The 10590-nt window shown below is 47.4% G+C and overlaps 1 protein-coding gene across 1 annotated transcript in view; it reads right to left on the bottom strand.

The window, feature by feature from the left end:
• Positions 1-842, bottom strand: part of LOC310773537 (semaphorin-5B-like) — an 80504-nt gene extending 79662 nt beyond the window's left edge. Inside the window, exon 1 of the mRNA XM_083633435.1 lies at positions 777-842. The gene's annotated coding sequence lies outside the window, so the exon portion shown is untranslated. The remainder of the gene's footprint in view (positions 1-776) is intronic.
• Positions 843-10590: the final 9748 nt, after the last annotated feature.

The following is a 10590-nucleotide window of genomic DNA, read 5'->3' as shown; positions in this document are numbered from 1 at the left end:
TCTCCTCATCTCCTCTCCTCTCCTCTCCTCCCCTCTCCTCCTCTCCCTCTCCTCTCCCTGAGTTCAGCTCTCATGCCTTACAGACAGAACAAAGGGAATATCCAGCAAACAATAGAAGGAACCAATAAACACAAATTATGTTGGTCTGCAGGGGAAAGCTGCATGCTGACAGACACATCTGTCCATATGACATCTAATCTGGTGTCAGAGAGAGTCTGTCCATCTGACATCTAGTCTGGTGTCAGAGAGAGAGATAGGAAGAGGGGGGCTAATGACCAGGCAGGCACACAAACATGACAGACAAGGGCAGACACACTGTAGAAATAGAGTGAAGTAGACACTTGAGGATGTCCTCTTGGGCTTTGGGGGAAAAAAGTGAGCGACATTTTCGCCAGCGTGACCTTTTATAGAGCCAACGACTAATGGATTAGTCGAGAAAATAACCGACCGATTAATCGATCGTGAAAATGATCGTTAGTTTTGCAGCCCTAAAAGTAAGGGAGAAAGACGGGACAGAAAAGAATAATAGCCAACCTGCACATGGGATACACACACGCACGCACGCACTCGCAAACGCACATGCACACGCACACGCACACGCACGCACACACACACACACACACACACACACACACACACACACACACACACACACACACACACACACACACACACACACACACACACACACACACACACACACACACACACACACACACACACACTGGTCAGCACTGACCCAACACATATCAATAAAGCAGATGAAGTCAACTTACTAGTTCACCATCACCAGCAGACAAACAGCGATTCCCCGAGACAGAGACGAGCGGCACCGATCCCCTGCACGTCACATGGTAACAGAGAGAGAGAGAGGAATGAGAGCAGGGATAGAAGGAGAGAGAGAGAGAGAGAGAGAGAGAGAGAGAGAGAGGGAGGGAGAGAGAGGGAGAGAGAGAGAGAGAGAGACACCGTGTTACACAGTGGCACACTGGCATGCCGACCAGTGTGTGTGTGTGTGAAGGGAGCGCAGGGGGAGGGGGGGTGGTGGGGTGTGCAGGGAAGGGGGGGGGGGGACATTCCTGTCTGAAGAACAAACGTAACTTTCTGAATGGAGAGGGGAGTGCCTGCTCTGTGTGTGTGTGTGTGTGTGTGTGTGTGTGTGTGTGTGTGTGTTTGAGAGAGATTGTAGCCTACTTCTTTTCTTTTTTTAAACACTGTATTTATTGGGTTTTTACAGGATCTCACCCCTTTGTCTCGCCCGCCCTACAGCTCGCCGAGCTGGCGCTGCAGCTCGCATATGCAGCTCGACCGTTGTGCGGGCTCATTTCCTCTTATGACATTACTGATGATGTCACAACTTTGCATCACTGATGACATCACAATTGCTCTTATGACATCACTGATGATGTCACTACGCCTTTGACATCATCAGTGATATCACAATGCACAATTGCTCAAGTGACATCACTGATTACATCGCTTCCAGTTGAGTGACATCACTTCCGGGACAGGATTGAAACAAATAAACAGTTTGCCCTACAGTAAGCCCCTATATGATTATTTTGACTGATATTGCAATTGGGATACGATTAGTGCTATTAGAGAGAATTAACATTTTTAGATCATTACACAGTAGCCTACCGCAGGGATGTCGTATTTGTGTAGGCCAACACAGAGTTAGCATCATAGTGCGTTCCCTCATCTGGAAGGCAATGAAAATAACTGGATAGTCTAATACTTTGTGTCAAATATGTTCGCCAAAGCTAGGTAGCAGCTAGCCTACCACGTCGTAAAATGTGCCTCAAATGGGCTTGACTTAGATCGGGTAGCACCAGCGACAGTGTGTATGTGCGATTCAAATCGGGTACTGACAGGCTTCATGCTAACTCCAGTAGAGGGCAGTAGAGGAACTATCTCTACCAGGTGCAATGGCTTCGAAAAAACAAGGGCAGTCTCGATCCTGTTAAATACGTTGTCAAATAAAGCAAAAATGCAGAGAACAAAAATGAACATGATCTGATCTGCTGTGATTAATGAGGAAGCCAACACTTTGAATGTCCTCCCTCCATGAGAGGAAGATGCAGCTCAGCTGAGCGCCTTGGGCCTCGGAGGGTCTCATACTAATTAGTTGGAGGACACTCAAGGCACCGATTATTACAGTACTCAACTTGTTTAGATGTGATAGAGAAAAAAAGAAAGCACAACACTGGTGTCTTTCCATTATACTGACAGTGCCCGTTCGCCCCACTGCTGCACAGAGCGCTGTCCACCCCGCACAGACACTGCTGCACAGAGCGCTGTCCACCCCCCACACTGCTGCACAGAGCACTGTCCACCTCGCACACTGCTGCACAGAGCGCTGTCCACCCCGCACACTGCTGCACAGAGCACTGTCCACCCCGCACACTGCTGCACAGAGCACTGTCCACCCCGCAAACTGCTGCACAGAGCGCTGTCCACCTCGCACATTGCTGCACAGAGCGCTGTCCCGCACACTGCTGCACAGAGCGCTGTCCACCCCGCACACTGCTGCACAGAGCACTGTCCACCCCACACACTGCTGCACAGAGCGCTGTCCACCTCACACACTGCTGCACAGAGCGCTGTCCACCCCACACACTGCTGCACAGAGTGCTGTCCACCCCGCACACTGCTGCACAGAGCGCTGTCCACTCCGCACACTGCTGCACAGAGCGCTGTCCATCTCACACACTGCTGCACAGAGCGCTGTCCACCCCGCACACTGCTGCACAGAGCGCTGTCCACCTCGCACACTGCTGCACAGAGCGCTGTCCACCTCACACACTGCTGCACAGAGCGCTGTCCACCTCGCACACTGCTGCACAGAGCGCTGTCCACTCCGCACACTGCTGCACAGAGCGCTGTCCATCTCACACACTGCTGCACAGAGCGCTGTCCACCCCGCACACTGCTGCACAGAGCGCTGTCCACCTCGCACACTGCTGCACAGAGTGCTGTCCACCCCGCACACTGCTGCACAGAGCGCTGTCCACCTCGCACACTGCTGCACAGAGCGCTGTCCACTTCCATAACTGTGTAACTTCCATGATTGGAAATTGGAAACCCTCATTACTGTTTTGCTTACACTTGTGTTTACCCTGCCATTTCCACACAAAATGGAAGGCGTGAAAAGGGCCTATTGGAGAATAGCATGCAACTCAACACTGTACTCCGTTGGGTCCCCAGCAATGCAGCAGCCAAGTTTGAAGTTGATTGGATGAACGGTTTTTGAGATCAATTACTTTTTCTGTTGTCGATGCGATGTTTTTTGTGTTATGACTATGTGTGTGTCCAATTTGCACTCTCTCGGGTTCGGAAAAGCACAGCCCCCAAGTTTGAAGTCGATTGGACAAACAGTTCTCAAGATATGCGAAGGAAAACGTACAGATGGTCCCGGAATTATTAGGTAGATTATATCATAGACTAGAAATATTGCTGTTGGGCAGGAGAACTCACGCTGCCGTACGTCCTGTTGGTGAACCTCCTCGCTGTCAGATGAGGAGGAAGCATGTGCTAGTCTACAACTCTCCGCAGATCGGAGGGGGTTGAGCAACAACCGGGACAGCAGGAGGAGGGAAAAAAGATTCAAAAAAGAAAGAGAAAATACACTCAAGCCTAAACTTGTTTTGTTGAACTATATTGCAAGAAGTAGGCTAGTTCATTTAATTCCATGTAGTGAAATTGATACATTGATACATAGTGTGTGTGTAAGTGTGTGTGTGTGTGTGTGTGTGCTTGCATGCGTGAGTGCGTGCATGTGTGCGTGTGCGTGCGTGCGTGCATGTGCTTGCATGCATGCCAGCCTGCGTGTATGTGTGCGACTGTGCGTACATGCGTTCGTGTGTGTGTGTGTGTGTGTGTGCGTGTGTGTGTGCGTGCGTGCGTGCGTGCATGTGCGTCTGTGTGTGTGCGTGTGCGTGCGTGCGTGCATGTGCGTGTGCGCGTGCGTGCATGTGCTTGCATGCGTGCGAGCCTGCGTGTATGTGTGCGTGCATGCGTTCGCGTGTGTATGTGTGTGTGTTCTGGTTGCTCAGTTATGCCCTCAGACCAAATGAACTTCTAAACTTCCGCCATTTTGGTCATTAATAGCATCTTGTGAAATCCATCATTCAGACGCAGCACACTGATTTAAAAATATGAATTCAAATATTTAGACACATATCCGAAAGCAAACCCTAAACTGACTATATTTGCTCTCTGGAAGGTTAAAAAACAGTCCGAGCCTACTGCCTTTTGAGGCAATGCTCATGTTGTATCATGGATGTTTTTGATATGAGAGGCATTTTTTTACTGCTGCAATGGCTTTCCACAGAATGTATATAAATAGGTGAACTGGAACTTTACGACACCATGTGCGTAATGATTCAGTAGTGTCTATCTTGCTTCTTGGCTACAGATCAGGATTGGATACAGGTTCAAATATTTGAACAGGTTGAGGTGCGCTTGATTTATCTTGCCAGATATTTAAACAAACTCCACTGTTTACAATCCTCAGCCATGCAGACAACCACCATTGGGAAGCAGTTTCATGACATGTTATTAAAGCAATAGTTCACCCAAAAATGAACATTCTCTCATTACACCCATATGTGCTAGTGGAAATGAACTAATGGTACACTGAAAGGGGCACTTAAATGTATGGCTCTTGAGTATTGTTGCTGAAGAATTCTCCCGACTCATCACCCCATCCTCAATAATCAATCAGCCGCTGTCAGTATGACGTCTGTTATGAGGTCGCTGCCGAGCCTATGACGTGGCAGTTCATATAGCCATGGTCAGTGCATCATCATCCAGAGATCTATTGAAATACTTATGACTTAAGTGTGGGAGTAATGGACACTATTATCAACAGAAATGTATATTGTGAAGATAGAGAAAAATAATTCACCTTATTTTGTTTGACATTAGCCTTTGGCAGAAAAGTTAAGAAACACAGTGAGTCAACTTTGACTTATAAAATACTATTTTGGTTATATCCAAATCTGTGTTATTTTTGCAGTCATGCGATTTTGTATGACATAACCTTGCAGATTGTAGATGTGATTATTTGTACAGAGCTGATTGAGCTTTTTTTCTTTTTGTTTATAGGTCATAACTAGATTTCTCTTGAGGGAAGCTTTGCTATAGTTCAACTTCTGCAGTGTGAAGTAGCTGGTAGCTTGTGACAGATGGATGATAACACACTCAATCAACTACTGTAACTAAAACTGGGCACTGTTTGGCTAACTTGATGACTGTGTAAAGGCATCCCCTATTGGCTCAACAGAGTTGCCATCATTAACGTGGGAATGACTCAGGAGACAAAGTCAATAGCAAACGCCATTAGCTCTGACAAACATTAGTTGACCTATCCAAACAAGTCCGGTCTGGCCTCCAGTCCAGACAGAACTTCCTGGTTTCATGGCCAGCAGATGAGACCCTTCACTGGACAGATTGACTGACACTGTGAGCGGCCAACGACAGGAAGCCTAAACACCAGGATTCCCAGTGGTCATGGCTTTAATGGAATTTTGAGATGTATTCAGACAGGAAAACCAGAGAATGTGATAAATCCGCTGGGGACGTCAGGGAATTTGACAAATGGGTCACTTTCCAGGAATATAGCAGGATGTGTTTTCCAACTTGTTTCACACATTCCTCACATTATTTCAGTGTATTTCCTCATTTCCAAAATGGTATCAGTCATGTAGGAAGACTGGCTGATAGGGTTGGACAATATATCAATATTATGATATCATGATATGAGACTACTATTGTCATATAATTCAGATATGGTGATATGGTGATATGGTTATCTTTACCTGGTTTTAAAGGCTGCATTACAGTAAAGTGATGTCATTGTATGAACTTAACAGACTGTTCTAGCTGTTCTATTATTTGCCTTTACCCATTTAGCCATTATATCCACATTCCTGATTATTATCGATAAAAAAAATCTTTGTGTAAATATTTTGTGAAAGCACCAAGTTACAACTGATCATTTCATAGAAAAGACAGATCTATATTGTGTATCGCCATGTTGCTCAACTGACTGCTCACCATTTTTTGCAAAATATCACTTAACAAACCAACAAGGCATTAGTTACAAAGTGATGAGAAAGTCATGGAATTTTACATCAGGGCCAGAGTGGGAACCTTGCCAAATGGAAGACTCCATTTTCATACAAAAATAAATGCGTCCGTTTCCAACGGTGTAACTGTCGCTGCCCACACACTTCCATGCGTCTTTCAAGTCGTTATGTGAACAAGCACTAAATGGGATTGGTCACAACGTGAACAAGCAGTAAATATGATTGGTCCCTGCAGTGTAGATGGAGGCAATTGCTGTGGAATCGGCTGCCAATCCAAAAGGAATTGGGAGAAGGCGAAGGGGTGACCTCCCGCTCAGCGCCATATAATGGCACTTAATGGAGCCATAAATCATATCCAGTGAAAACAGAGGGCGTGGCTTAGCCCTGTGTGCCCAGCGGAGCGTATAGAGACAAATAACAGCACCCTGCCTCCTCCCTAACCCTTACAGCCCGGGACATCCATCTTTCTCAGCCTCTCACCACAGCAGAGCACCAAAGCCCCAGAGAGGATGCAAGGCCCTGGCCTGTACCAGAGCCGTGTAAGAAGAGTCGTGACATCTCCATTCACTCCAATGGACCAGTTTTTTTTACTCTCAAGAGTTCCAGGAAGTAAAGTCCTGGATTAAGCAGCACTGTCGAGTTGCAGCAACATGGACAGTTTGTGTTGTCCTTTGAAAGTTTTTTTTTTGGGACTCAAATTGTACATTATCAGCTTTATTTTAGCATTCAAAAGTAGCGCGAGACCCATTCCTGGCTGTTCATTGGCTAATGAGTCTCACATTTTGGTCCTCCGCTGACGCCACTCTCTCTCTAGAGGACACTAGTAGGACACTACTAGGACCTGTACAAACTCCAGCATGCCCGCCACCCTCGGAGGGGGGAGTATGCTGATAAAACACACAGAAAAGAAAGAAAGAAAGAAAGAAAGAAAGAAAGAAAGAAAGAAAGAAAGAAAGAAAGAAAGAAAGAAAGAAAGAAAGAAAGAAAGAAAGAAAGAACAACTAAAATACAATTTTAAACAATAAAAAAAAAACTGAAACAAGCAAACTCACTCTGGAAGCTATCTGAAACGAACTAACTGAATTGAAATGAAAACTTATTTTTTAAATAAAAATAAAATAAAAACGAACGAAAACAAATGGTGAAAAATACAAAACTATAATAAATCTAGGCCCTTTGACATCCAACCCATCTTACAGCACCATGAGTATAACACATGTTTCCTGAAGGTGGTCCCACAGGGAACCCGCAGCCCTGCCGATGCCCTGCTCTACTCATGGAGCGATGCCTGATCACACAGAGAGCAGACCAGAGGCCGCTGCCAAACCCAAGGTCATCCTGTCAGCGCCTGGCCCCGCCATGAAAGCCTGTTTGCTACAAGACTTAGATTAATGGCCGAATGCGCAGCTTAATGACCGAACTTGATGGCTGCAATGGCTGCAGCAGCCTCCACCGCGGGGATCACCCTGGGCGGAGCGTCCGCAGCAGCCTCCGCCGCGGGGATCACCCTGGGCAGAGCGTGTCCGCAGTCAGCCTGCAGTTGAGGAGCGGTCGAGGGAGCGGCGTGGAGCTCCAGGGAGAGACAAATCATACTTTTGTCAATTTCACAAATCCGATCGCAGCGATTCTTTGTATGTACATTAAACACATATAAGCTGATGTTTTTGTATCTGTTGGTGAGCTATTTCCGACAATTTCTTACGACATTTATCGGTCTCGGGAACATACGGAAATGTCTGTCCCCGCTGCGCTGCCTAGCCTAGCCTGCCAGTGCCAGCACACAGTCCATACAGGTTGGGCGTGCAGAGAACGCAACATTTACACTTGATACACTCCACTACTAGAATAACAGGCAATGTAGGCCTACACCAGATACGTTACGGGTGTGTTGCGGATCCGGCAAAACTGACGGATCGACTCTCGATGGGCGATACATGCGGTACGGAAAAATTACGCACCTGTTCTATTTTTGTCGGATCCCGCATACGTCTGACAGATGACATGAGCGTGGGTCTGTTCGCAGCCGTACCGGAGCAGTACCGCATCTGTTCCGGAGGCGGTGTACATTAGCCGCAAGGATGCACGATGATATCGGCAACGTCATTGGTCATTGGTTTAAAATGAAATATCAGCATCGGCCCGAAACAAACATTTCTGATGCACTCACTTTCACATGAGCCTTGTGGACAGAGACTACATTATTTATTTGGGTAACACTTTATAATAACGTTCAGTCGTAAGTCATTTATAAGCCTTTAGAAGTGTAACTCATCTGTTATAAATAATGTGTAAATCATTTACAAATAATTTACAAGGCTTTCTGCATCCCCTAATCTAAAGTGTATAACATTTATTAATAATCTACAAATGTATATTCATGTTTTGTAAATGGTTAGTTCATCATTAACTAAAGGCTTATAAATGACTTACGACTGAATATTATTATAAAGTGTTACCTTTATTTGTTTTGCAACTTGTGAAACAGGTCAAATTTGCCCTGGATGTGGTGGTTGGATGTTGTCAGGATTGTCACAGGGAGAGCATCATCCAAGCCAATTTAAGGAGCATGAATCTTAATTCCACTACAGGAGAGACTTTGATGTTCTCAGAAATGAGCTGGGGGGGAAAAATGCACGCCTAATATCAGCATCCACAATCGGCCAAGAGAGTTGGAAAATATCGGCATATCGGATATCGGCAACACATTCAATATCGTGCGTCCCCTTTGTGAACAGAGTGTACGACCAAATCCAGGCAAGAGGTGTAGTTACTGAAAAAGAACATGTCACCATCAGCGACATCTTGCTTTTCAGATCTTTTTCGTAGATAACGAGTCACGGCCCTCGTCCATAATCCACAACCGGTTGACCAAGGCTCTGGACTGGTTTAAGTACGGCGCCCCCCGCCCCACACAGTCCTCAATAGAGGCCTTGTCGTCCACATAGCACTCGACTGTGAGGCAGAGGACTGGGCGCTACACAGAAATATTGACTTTTAATACTTTAAACCTTCAGCCTGCTCCGCTTCTGAACAAGCCTGCCTGTGTAGAAAAAAAAAGGAAAAAAAGGCACAGAATGTTTACCTTTCGACTGGAGCAATAAAGTCATGCTTCAGGGGTCTCTCTCTCTCTCTCTCTCTCTCTCTCTCTCCGTGTCACACACACACACACACACACACACACACACACACACACACACAGGTAAAGGGGTGTGCTTGTATACAGAGGGGCGGTGCGGTAGATTTAATTCACAAGAGATGAACACGATTAGAGAATGGAGACGAGTTTTGATCATAGTTTCACTGTTATGTCTGTATACCTCCAACAGCATGCCTGGGCGCCAGAATAAAATGTTGGCATTGTCCGGGGCCCCCCAGCGGTCCTTGAGGGGTTTCCAGGGGGTCCCCAGCCAAAAGGAGGGGTAATTTATTTTTGCTATAATTAATAATAATAAAATTAATCTTGAATGTTGTTTCAAATTTACATAAGATTGTACGTCAATGCTGCCATTTTATTCCGCCGATTGGGTTGACAACTCAGGTATGACAACACCTGGATTTCAAATCATACAAAATCATATCGAACAGTAAAAAATATATTCTCAGATTTGAGTCCTTGATAGTGAAAGTCTACTTTCACAGGTGCTGTTGAGCAAGGCACCTATTTGGTCACCTTGCTCCTATAGAAGACTGTGGTTCTACTGGGCAGCTCCCACTGAGAATGTGTGGAGCTGTGTGGTGAATCAGAGGTTTGCTGGGCGGGGAGGGGGGGGGGGGGGGGTTTGGGGGGCGGCGCACACATGGGGCTCAGTTGACTTTCCCTAGATAAATAAATGGTAAACACACACACACACACACACACATGCTGGACAATGCTGGACTGTGTAAGCCACTCATCTGTCACACACACACACACACACACACACACACACACACACACACACACACACACACACACACACACACACACACACACACACACACACTCTCTCTCTCCATCTCTCCCTCTCTCTTTTCCACTTGGGTCTGAGCTCATGTGAAGCTGTGGAGGGCTGAGGGGGTGCTGGCCGGGTGGAGGGTGTGGTGGGGTGGGTGCTGGAGGAGGTGCTGGGTGGAGGGTGGGGTGGGTGCTGGAGGGGGTGCTGGGTGGAGGGTGTGGTGGGGTGGGGTGGGTGCTGGAGGGGGTGCTGGGTGGATGGTGGGGTGGGGTGGGTGCTGGAGGGGGTGCTGGGTGGAGGGTGTGGTGGGGTGGGGTGGGTGCTGGAGGGGGTGCTGGGTGGAGGGTGGGGTGGGTGCTGGAGGGGGTGCTGGGTGGAGGGGTGGGGTGGCTGCTGGAGGGGGTGCTGGGTGGAGGGTGTGGTGGGGTGGGGTGGGTGCTGGAGGGGGTGCTGGGTGGAGGGGTGGGGTGGGTGCTGGAGGGGGTGCTGGGTGGATGGTGGGGTGGGGTGGGTGCTGGAGGGGGTGCTGGGTGGAGGGTGTGGTGGGGTGGGGTGGGTGCTGG

The sequence above is a fragment of the Poromitra crassiceps genome, assembly GCF_964638095.1.
Source record: "Poromitra crassiceps genome assembly, chromosome: 3".
Taxonomy (NCBI): Eukaryota; Metazoa; Chordata; class Actinopteri; order Beryciformes; family Melamphaidae; genus Poromitra; species Poromitra crassiceps.
This window is presented reverse-complemented; position numbering and strand designations above follow the sequence as displayed.